Source organism: Ascaphus truei, chromosome 5 (genome assembly GCF_040206685.1).
Source record: "Ascaphus truei isolate aAscTru1 chromosome 5, aAscTru1.hap1, whole genome shotgun sequence".
NCBI classification, from domain to species: Eukaryota; Metazoa; Chordata; class Amphibia; order Anura; family Ascaphidae; genus Ascaphus; species Ascaphus truei.
The window spans coordinates 234,605,610-234,617,741 of NC_134487.1; the positions used below are offsets into that span (position 1 = coordinate 234,605,610).

Sequence of the window (12,132 nt, forward strand, 5' to 3'; positions counted from 1 at the left end):
CATTGCTCCCTTGGCCCACCCGCCCCCGCACACCTCACACCACTGCCTCAGGCCAATGAGATTGCTCCCTTGGCCCGACACCCGCCCCCGCACACCTCTCATTGGCCTGCGCCGAACACACCAAACACACCAACACCACTGCCACACTCTCCCAGCCCTCACTGACCTTTGGGAATGCTTCACAGCACCTAAACCTCAGTTCTCTGGGAGATTTGGTAACGCTTCACAGCACCTAACCCTCATTGCTCTTGGAGACGACGCTTCACAGCTCTCACCTCTCAACCAAAACAACTGCGGAATCAGGTACAGACTCTTAGCTATATATATATTCTTTTCACCACTGCAACACTACCCACTCTCACACAACACCGCACAGTCACCCCACCTCCACACAACGCACGATCACGGAACAACACACCACCTGTTAACAACCAACCCCCCACCAATACACACCACGAAGCACGCCACACCTCTCCCGGTAGGGCCTCACACATCACCTTAACACTCCTGCAACATCAATGTTTCACTATATGACATAGCACTCATTCCATTCTAATACACCTCCTCACACATGTCTGCTTTATGCACAACAAAAAAAACCCTCCAGGGACCACACATCTCGCCTTCACCCTGCTGCCACATCCGTGTTTCAATCTACACAACAAACCCTCCTGGATACCGCCCCCCCCCACCCCCCCAAACACTCCCGTCCCAAAAATGCCCCCCCCCCAACCCCCAAAACACTCCCGTCACAAAAATACCCCCCCCAACCCCCCCAAACACTCCCATCCCACGGATGCCCCCCCACCCCCCACAAACACTCCCGTCGCCCGGATGCCCCCCCACAAATTATTCCCGGACACCACAACACCCCACAAACCCTCTCTCACTACCTCCGTTCAGGGCCCGCATCCCAAGCGCGCACGTGGAGCGCCAACAATACATCCACACCAAACCCTCCTCTATACCGCCCGCACCACACTAATAAACTCCCGTCGGCCGGATGCCCCCCCCCAAACACTACCGTCGCCCGGATGCCCCCCCACCCCCCCCAACAGTCCCGTCCCACAGATGCCCCCCAAGCCCCCCCAAACACTCCCGTCGCAAGGATGCCCCCCCCCACCCCCCCAAAACACTCCCGCCCCACGGATGCCCCCCCACCCCCCTCCCAAACACTCCCGTTGCACGGATGACCCCCCACCCCCCCCAAACACTCCCGCCCCACGGATGCCCCTTCCCCCACCCCCCCAAAACACTCCCGTCCCATGAATGACCCCCCCACCCACCTCCCAAACACTCCCGTCGCCCGGATGCCCCCCCAAACACTCCCGTCGCCCGGATGCCCCCCCACAAATAACTCCCATACACCACAACACCCCACAAACCCTCTCTCACTACCTCCGTTCAGGGCCCGCATCCCAAGCGCGCACGTGGAGCGCCAACAATACATCCACACCAAACCCTCCTCTATACAGCCCGCACCACACTAATAAACTCCCGTTGGCCGGATGCCCCCCCCCAACCCCCCCCAAACACTACCGTCGCCCCCGGATGACCCCCAACCCCCCCAAACAGTCCCGTCGCACGGATGCCCCCCCCCCAACCCCCCAAAACACTCCCGTCGCACGGATGCCCCCCCACCCCCCCAAACACTCCCGTCGCCCGGATGCCCCCCCAACCCCCCCAAACACTCCCATCCCACGGAAGCCCCCCCCAACCCCCCCAAACACTCCCGTCCCACGGATGCCCCCCCACATCACCCCCAAACACTCCCGTCGCACGGATGCCCCCCCCCCACCCCCTCCCAAACACTCCCGTCCCACGGATGCCCCCCCACATCACCCCCAAACACTCCCGTCGCACGGATGCCCCCCCCCACCCCCTCCCAAACATTCTCCTCCCACGGATGCCCCCCCCCCCAAACACTCCCCTTGACCGGATGCCCCCCCACCCCCCCACAAACACTCCTGTCCCCGGGTGCCCCCGCACCCCCCACAAACACTCCCGTCCCACGGATGACCCCCCCACCCCCCCCAAACACTCCCATCGCCCGGATGCCCCCCCACCCCCTCCAAACACTCCCGTCACACGGATGCCCCCCCCCAAACACTCCCGTCGCATGGATGCCCCCCCTCCCACCCCCCCAAAACACTCCTGTCCCATGGATGCCCCCCCCCAAACACTCCCATCACCCGGATGCCCCCCCACAAATAACTCCCGTACACCACAACACCCCACAAACCCTCTCTCACTACCTCCGTTCAGGGCCCTCATCCCAAGCGCGCACATGGAGCGCCAATACTACCTCCGTTCAGGGCCCGCATCCCAAGCGCGCACGTGGAGCGCCAACAATACATCCACACCAAACCCTCCTGTATACCGCCCGCACCACACTAATAAACTCCCGTCGCACGGATGCTCCCCCCTCCAACCCCCCAAACACTCCCGTCCCACGGATGACCCCCCACCACACCACAAACACTCCCGTCGCACGAATGCCCCCCCACCACCCCCCAAACACTCCCGTCGCATGGATGCCCCCCCACACCCCCAAACACTCACATCACCCGGATGCCCCCCCACAAATAACTCCCAAACACCACAGCACCCCATAAACCCTCTCTCACTACCTCCGTTCAGGGCCCGCATCCCAAGCGCGCACATGGAGCGCCAACAATACATCCACACCAAACCCTCCTCTATACCGCCCGCACCACACTAATAAACTCCCGTCGCACGGATGCCTCCCCTCCAACCCCCCAAACACTCCCGTCCCACGGATGACCCCCCACCACCCCACAAACACTCCCGTCACACGAATGCCCCCCCACAACCCCCCCAAACACTCCCGTCGCACGGATGCCCCCCCACCACCCCCCCAAACACTCCCGTCGCACGGATGACCCACCACCAACCCCTCAACACTCCCGTCCCACGGATGCCCCCCCAAACACTCCCGTCGCACAGATGCCCCCCCCAACACCGCCCAAACACTCCCGTCACACGGATGCCCCCCCACCACCCCCCAAACACTCCAAAATCAACACAATGCACATTAAGTGCTCTGGAACACCTCTCCCCTGGAACATGAACCGGCCACACACCAAAACCTGCCCCTAAACACACACACACACAACACAAAATCACCTCAAACATTAAATAATAAAATATATTTTAACAAAATAAATTCTGCCGTCTGTGTACTTTCTCACACAAACACTCTACACACACACACACACACACACACACAACACCCATAACACACGCACCCCTCCCTGCCCTTTGCCCCCCGCCCCTCCCTGCCCTTTCCCCAACCGCCCCTCCCTGCCCTTTCCCCACCCGCCCCTCCCTGCCCTTTCCCCACGCCCCTCCCTGCCCTTTCCCCACGCCCCTCCCTGCCCTTTCCCCATGCCCCTCCCTGCCCTTTGCCCTTCCACGCCCCTTGCCCCCCCACCCCCGCCCTTCCACGCCCCTTGGCCCCCCCGCCCTTCCACGCCCCTTGCCCCCCCCCTCGCCCTTCCACGCCCCTTGCCCCCCCCCTCGCCCTTCCACGCCCCTCCCCCCCCAGCCCTTCCACTCCCCTCCCCCCCCGCCCTTCCACTCCATGCCCCCTGCCCTTCCACGCCCGGGCAGCGCCGGGTATATCAGCTAGTCTACAATATAAGTAAACTCAATGTTATACAAAGAAATTGATACAGATTGTATTGAATAAAGGTGTATCCCACTAATTGATTAATTAAGCTATCCCTATCACATAAGAGATGAGGACACATATAAACATGTTGATTGCATAAACATACGAAAAGCTGGTATAACCTTCATGAAGTAATAGATATAATACAGAACAGAAAACATTTCACAAAGATGATAATACTACAATGTACAGTATATGAAAATAAACAAGGATATACATCCAATTAGTTTGACAAAAAAATGTTTTAGAAAAAAAGAAAAGGGAAGAATAAAAGAAAGATAAAACAAGTCCTGTTGGGATGATCTGTGAACTGTAAACATAACCACGAGAGGATAAGGTATGCTCAAGGTGAGGCTTGAACTTACAACCTCGGCATAGTTTAGCACATACTGACAATAAGTACCGAGCGCTATCAGATTGCGCAATTGGAGCACATACAAAATCATCTCATAGAAAACAAATAATATAAAGTGATCATATCAATAGAATGTATTATTTGATCATTTGTATATGTTATTATATGATGTGATTCCACAGTTCAAAGGTAACACTGAAAACTCAAAACAGACTTGTAATTTGAAAGATTAAATATAATATAAATGTTGGTGAGGAACCAATGCACTAAACATGAGAGAGTGCCCACAAGAGAAATGGACATAAATCATAAAAAATACTTCAAATCCCAATGTGTATTTAACCCATTTGGGACAAGAGTATTCAAAGAGAAAATCCAATGTTGGTAGTTTTTTGGGAGTCATTGTTGTTATGTCTCTCAAAAGGGGATCAACATTAAGGATAGACCAATGTTTATTAATTATGCGACTCCCAACAACAACAATGACTCCCAAATTTGTTTTAAAAAAACTACCAACATTGGGTAATATCATCTCTCCAAGTGTAATCAAAACAGACAAAATTCGTTCTAAAAGACATTTTTTTCCAAAACTTACAGGCTGTTACCCTTGTAACCGATGCAAAATCTGTCCATATATCTCTAAAACAAGAACTTTTTCTGATATGGAGAATACCAGATCATATAATATAACTACTTTTATCAACTGTAACACCGATTTTGTGATCTATATGCTTATATGCGGTTGCAACAAAAGATATATTGGTCTCACGTCTCGTATGTTCAAAATTGAGTGATGGAACACATGAGACTGATTCTCAAACAAGATAAAGTACATCCTGTGTCCAAACACTTTGATACAGTACATGTCAAAATGGTTCTCTTGTTAATTTTAAATGCGTTGCCATTGACACTGTTCAGATTCATAGCCGTGGAGGTGATAGAACCAATGCACTATACAAGAGAGAGGCCCATTGGATTTTCTCTTTTAATACTCTTGTCCCAAATGGGTTAAATACACATTGGGATTTGAAGTATTTTTTATGATTTATGTCCATTTCTCTTGTGGGAACTCTCCCATGTTACTGTATATTGCATTGGTTCCTCACCAACATTTATATTATATTTAATCTATCAAATTACAAGTCTGTTTTGAGTTTTCAGTGTTACCTTTGAACTGTGGAATCACATCATATAATAACATATACAAATTATCAAATAATACATTCTATTGATATGATCACTTTATATTATTTGTTTTCTCTGAGATGATTTTGTATGTGCTCCAGTAGCGCAATCGGTTAGCGCGCGGTATTTATATGTCAGTATGTGCTAAACTATGCCGAGGTTGTAAGTTCAAGCCTCACCTGGAGCATACCTTATCCTCTCATGGTTACGTTTACAGTTCACAGATCATCCCAACAGGGCTTGTTTTATCTTTCTTTTATTCTTCCCTTCTTTTCTTTTCTTCTAAAACATTTTTTTTGTCAAACTAATTGGATGTATATCCTTGTTTATTTTCATATACTGTACATTGTAGTTTTTATATCTTTGTGAAATGTTTTCTGTTCTGTATTATATCTATTACTTCATGAAGGTTATACCAGCTTTTCCTATGTTTATGCAATCAACATGTTTATATGTGTCCTCATCTCTTATGTGATAGGGATAGCTTAATTAATCAATTAGTGGGATACACCTTTATTCAACACAATCTGTATCAATTTCTTTGTATGACATTGAGTTTACTTATATTGTAGATTTCTCTGTCCACTGCCTAGCTGTTTATTGATACATGTTCCCATATTGATTTATGATTCATTATTTTCCTAGTGCATTATCAATATAGAGACATGGACACACTTTTTGAGTTAATTGTTATATGTCTTAATCACCTGTCATGCATTTCTGGTGTTGGAGAGTTCAGAGGAGGGGCTATATATACATCATTCCATCGGATCCCTCTCATACTCCTTGAGAAAGGGCTGGAGAGGCTGAAACATGTAGGAGATTTTGTTTTTTTATGTTTTTTGTTTTTAACAATGTAATTCAATAAACCTTTTTATTTTTTGCTACCTCTGGTGAGTTGATCGGTGCTTTTTCTGGGTTCCTGCTGTTCCACCAATTTTTTCAACTCTACTGCCCCACGATTGGAGTGACGCACTTCCGCAGCGCAGGTTCCGGAAATTCGCTACACCTCATGGGAGAACGCCGAGAGGAGACGGGCACCTCCATGTGAGCAGCCTGAAGTTTTTCCCGGACTGTCTGAGGCTTCGGTATCACCATAGCTTCAGCACGCGGGATCCTACAAGGCTTTATCATAAGGACACAGGTATTTACCTCAATATCTTTGGACATTAAGGGATGCAGAAGCTAGGACCGAGATATTTATGCTAATGAGTTATCAAGGGTTCGGTTCAAGGCTGGCTCTAATTTCTCTAGCTACTCTCTTATTGGGTCCATCTTTCCTTGTCAGTTCAGTCCTTCATTGTACACAATATGCAATGTTATTTGCCCAAGAACTTATAACCTGATTTGCTGCGGATTTAGAACCATCTTTTGGACTTCATATATGTCATATACTTTTCATGTTTGGGTCTCTCAGCTTATTTCTCAGAGTCCTTGTATCGCTATTTTTGGAGCTGGGAGTAGTTACCTATACAAACTCTAGAAGAGGAAGGTTTTGGAAGTCTAGAACTTTCCCCAAGTAATTTTGGTAGGGAACAGGCTAATGATCCCCAGTGGAAAAATGGGTTTAGCCAAGCAGTAGAAGTTAATGGGGTCCTGGTAGAAGGAACAACCAAGGACTCCTATCCCTATTTTTGTTGTACCATGTGAGCCAAGAAGAGGGACAAGAGATAGAAAAATGGTTAGTACCCAGTTCACTAGTAAGGAAGGTCCTAGAGCTAGCACATTCCCACTTATTGCGGGGTCATCTTGGAGTGGAGAAAACACGGGGATATATAATGCAGTAAAAAGGTTCTGTGCCTCCTGCCCCGAGTGTCAGCTGACGGCCCCCCGACCAAGCTTGAGGGCCCCGTTAATTTCTATGCCTATTGAGATTCCACTTGAGAGGATTGCTATGGATATAGTGGGTCCCTTGGAGAAATCTGCTAAGGGTCATCAATACTGCACCGACACACTTTATTCGAGCAAATACCCAGTATGTACCTGGCAGATACCTGGAATGCGCCGCTCCTCACCTCTGACAAGCCCCGTTGTATTTGCCTTCCCAGCCTGGGTTCATGCCTGGCTGACGGGCGGCTGATCTGTTAAATGATAATGATTAGGATTTAATAGGCTGCAATGCTTCGCGTGTCTACCAGATGGCATAAATTCATGAATTGTAATGCAGTATATATATATATACTGTGCAGTATTGCAGCCAGTGGGAATAAAATGCTTCAATCCCTGCCTGGAAAATAACCCAATGTACTCGGGCAGAAAACAGTCACAAACCTCAATACACCCGGGTATACCCGAATTCGTGGGACTAGCCGAGCTCGAATAAAGTGTGTCGCCAGTGTACATCCTAGTAATTCTAGATTATGCCACTCACTATCCAGAGTCGCTGCCTTTATGTAATACTTCCTCCAAAGCCATAGCTAAGGAATTGTTACACGTATTCTCCCGACTCTGGATACCGAAGAAAATTTTGACAGATCAGGGCACCACATTTACGTCTAAACTTATGCGAGAAATATGCGTAGATCTAAAAATAAAGTCCCTAAGAACCTCTGTTTACCATCCGCAAATGGACGGACTGGTAGAAAGATTTAATAAAATTCTTAAGATGATGTTGAGGAAGGTAGTTGGTAGTGATGGAAAGAACTGGGACATCTTGTTGCCTTATCTCTTGTTTGCTATCCGAGAAGTACCACAGGCCTCTACAGGGATTTCCTCGTTTGAACCCCTTTATGGGAGACGCCCAAGAGGGATTCTGGATAGCCTCAAAGAAGAGTGGGAGCAACAGGCTGTTCCAGGGAAGAATGTCATCCAATTTGTAGAAGATATAAAATAATGCATTGCTCATGTTACTCCCATAGTCAGACAACATATAGAAGAGGCACAGTGGGCCCAACAGAACCTTTACAACAGGCATGATGTGGTTCGCAGCTTACGACCAGGGGACCGGGTAATGGTGCTTGTTCCCACAGCCGAAAGCAAGCTATCACATTGGCAAATGCCATATGAAGTTCTAGAACAGGTCGGCCCGGTAAATTATAAAATTCGACAAGGAAGAGAGAAAAACGGAGCACTATGTCCAATACTGGCAAAGCCAGAAGATTGGCTTTGCCAGTATTGGACGTAGTGCTCCGTTTTTCTCTCTTCCTTGTTCAGTATACTCATCTATAGGCGGAGGCACACTTAACCCTTGGAACGCTGGATACATTTGGACTTGCTGTTCATCGTGGATATTCATCCACATGTGAGTCTATTCCAGTTTATCTACATATGTTCTGGACATTATTCATATCATTTTGTTCCATAGAAATAGATTTTCATCACACTGGTCACCGGCAGGTGTCTACTATAATTATATCCTTACTACCGTGCTGTGTGGGATTATAGTTTGCCAGTCACACATCTTTTGGAACCATCTGTTACATCCATTTATTGGGTTAATTCCATCTACAAGAATTCATTTTTTCCAGTATTGCTTTTTTCTATTGAGCACCATACAACATTTTTTCAATATAAAATTCGACAGCCAGATCGGAAGAAGGTAGAGCAAATCTATCACATACATTTATTAAAATCCTTGAAGGATAGAGAGGTACTGTATGTCTGACAGTGGTAGCTAACAAATCCGGGAAAGTGGAGGATCCACTAGTTCGAATATTGGCAGAACTCACTCCTGAACAATACGGGGAAGCTCTAGAATTGATCAATAGGAACAGGGATGTATTTTCCAGCGTACCAGGGAAAACTAGAGTGGTTTCCCATGAAATTGTTACCAATCCGGGAATAGCCATTAAGATAAGACGTCACAGAAGCCAGAAGAGGGGCTATTCAGTCAGAGGTAAAGAAGATGCTAGACCTAGGGGTAATTGAGGAGTCCCATAGTCAATGGTCCAGCCTTATTGTCTTGGTACCTAAGCCTGATGGGTCAATATGGTTTTGTAATGACTTTAGAAAACTCAATGAAGTCTCGAAGTTTGACACCTATCCTATGCCCCAGTTAGACGAGTTAATTGAGAGGTTGGCAAGGGCTCATTTTCTAACCACTTTAGATCTTACAAAGGGTTATTGGCAAATCCCATTAACAGAGTCAGCAAAAGAGAAAACAGCCTTCTCCACACCAGATGGCCTCTTCCAGTATACTGTTTTACCCTTTGTCCTTCATGGGGCGCTTGCAACCTTCCAAAGGTTGATGAATAAATTGTTACAGCCGCACTCGAACTATGCCTCAGCGTACTTAGATGATGTGGTAATTCATAGTCCAGATTGGGACTCACATCTACAAAAGGTTGAGACAGTGTTGAGAACCTTTCGGGAGGCGAGTCTTACAGCCAACCCAGCTAAATGTTCAGTCAGCTTGGCAGTAGCAAAATATCTTGGCTATGTTGTGGAAAGGAGGACTGTAAAACCCCAGCTCAATAAAGTAGAAGCCATTGAGAATTGGCCCTGTCCCCTTAAAAAAACAATTAGGACATTTCTAGGCATTGTGGGTTACTACAGGCGATTTATACCCCATTTTGCAACCCGGGCTGCACAGCTTTCAGATTTAGTAAAAACAAGGGCATCCGATGTGGTCACCCACAGGTCCGTGACGGACACCCAGGATGCGCTATCTAATGGCCCTGTTACGCGCACACGGATCTTGCATGGTCTAACTCTCCGCCCGTGGGTTCTGACTCTGCCCCCGCTCTGGCATATGATGAGTGCGCTTGTCCAGCCTCCCCGCTGATGCGCGTTCCAAGCTCCGCCCACACTGATTATGAACAGGACCGGCGTGGGAGTGATGTGATTTCTAGGCTCTGACCTCCATGACTCGCGTGCAATTGGCCCCGCCTCCATTCCTGATCAGGCTGCATCATAGGGCACACCTGTGTGCACCAGCAGCCTATTGGATTCTACTTCCTGGTTCTGCCCTGGCTTGCTATTGGAGGGCTGCCCTATATATACCTTCCTGCTGCATACTCTCATTGCTGAGCATAGTCTAGTGTGACGCCATGCCTTGTGGCATTCCTGTTCCGTGACCTTGCCTTGCCGTGCCTGTTAACCTCTTGTTGCCTGACCCTGCTTCTCTCCTTAGACTCTGCACCTCTCCTCTCCTGATCCGGCTACGAACAACCATTCTCCTGTCTCCAGTCCTGACCTTGGCTAAGTACTCCAACAATCCAATACTCTCCTATCCTGAACCTGGCTACGTACCCCGACGATCTGCTACTCTCCAATCCTGAACTTGACTATGCACCTCTCCACTCCTGACCTGGCAAGTACTTACAACTATTCTCACTGGCTTGCATGACCAATCTACATCCTAGGCGCGCCCGCGTGGCTGTGGGTTGGTGTTAATCAATTCCCCTACCTCAGCACCGCGGACGCGCTTCGGTTATGGTGAGCTACACGGTCATCCTGCCACCTAGCCCCGCCCTCAGCCCTAAAAAATAAATACATAAAATAAATTGAATAAATTCCTAGTAAGAACATTCGTTTTTGACATAAGTTTATTTATTGTATTACATTATACTACAATTAGTTCTTGTTACATGTGAGTGTGTGTGTATATAAATGTCGGATCTAGGGGAAAAAAACAGTGTCTGGATGCCCCCACTTCCCAATATCTAAAGCATCAATCCCGCCTGGGATCTTACCTGATCCGCAGTCCCTCGATGTCCAGGTACCCTCATTCCCGCAATGTTATATGTTGAAGGGGAGGCGTTCCTTACCTGTCTTCTGGGTTAGGGGGTTTCTGGAAGAAAGCAATATACAGTAGGTATAGGGCAGTTAAGAGATATATATATATATATATATATATATATATATATATATATAGAAAACAGAATACAATCAGCGCAAATTCCAAACACTTAGTGGGGTTGTAGTAATAAAAATATATTAACTACCCCTTGCCAATCAGTCAAACAGGAGGTGTTATACCTTACAATCTAGTCTTGCTTGAATGCAGCCAATTAGGTCTGCGGCTCCACACTTGCCGCAATGGATAATGTAGAGAAGAAATGACCTAGGCGCAAATGAGCCAGGAAAGAGACAAAGAGAAAAATATCATAGGGCAGTATGTCTGTTACTTTCAGAGTTAAGGTGGTAAGATATACACTTACACTTAGTCAGCCAAATATAAGCCTTTAATCCACCACTGGGATTCAGGAACACTGCTGCTGGGATTTCTTTGCTGTTTGCATGGATCTCAGACTCTCCACGTGTGCTGCTTGCTTCAGGGGTCACCTTTTCAGCTGCAGCTGCGTGTCTCCTTAACATGGGATATAGCTCACCAGGGAGGGGGGGGGGGAGGGGGAAAAGGGACAATGGAACAAAAAATAGTATAAAACCTTTACCTATATATATATATATATATATGGTAAATAAGATATCCAGATCCAGAGTGTGAGACAGAAAGTGTGGGTGAGAGAGAGAGACAGAGAGAGTGTGGGTGAGAGGGAGAGAGACAGAGAGAGATTGGGTGAGAGAGAAAGAGGGAGAGAGACAGAGAGAGATTGGGTGAGAGAGAAAGAGAGAGAGAGACAGAGAGAGGGGGTGACAGAGAAAGAGAGAGAGAGAGAGAGAGGGTGACAGAGAGAGAGAGAGAGGGTGACAGAGAGAGAGAGAGGGTGACAGAGAGAGAGAGAGAGGGTGACAGAGAGAGAGAGAGGGTGACAGAGAGAGAGAGGGTGACAGAGAGAGAGAGGGTGACAGAGAGAGAGAGGGTGACAGAGAGAGAGAGGGTGACAGAGAGAGAGAGGGTGACAGAGAGAGAGAGGGTGACAGAGAGAGAGAGGGTGACAGAGAGAGAGAGGGTGACACAGAGAGAGGGTGACAGAGAGAGAGAGAGGGTGACAGAGAGAGAGAGAGGGTGACAGAGAGAGAGAGGGTGACAGAGAGAGAGACACAGAGAGAGAGT

The 12,132-nt window shown here is 48.1% G+C and overlaps 1 non-coding gene across 1 annotated transcript; it reads left to right on the forward strand.

Annotated features, from left to right (window-relative positions):
* The first annotated feature begins 5,328 nt into the window (after positions 1-5,328).
* On the forward strand, positions 5,329-5,421 carry TRNAI-UAU (transfer RNA isoleucine (anticodon UAU)). The gene is given in 2 exon segments: positions 5,329-5,366; positions 5,386-5,421. It is a non-coding gene; the product is annotated as a tRNA-Ile (tRNA).
* The last annotated feature ends 6,711 nt before the right edge of the window (positions 5,422-12,132 follow it).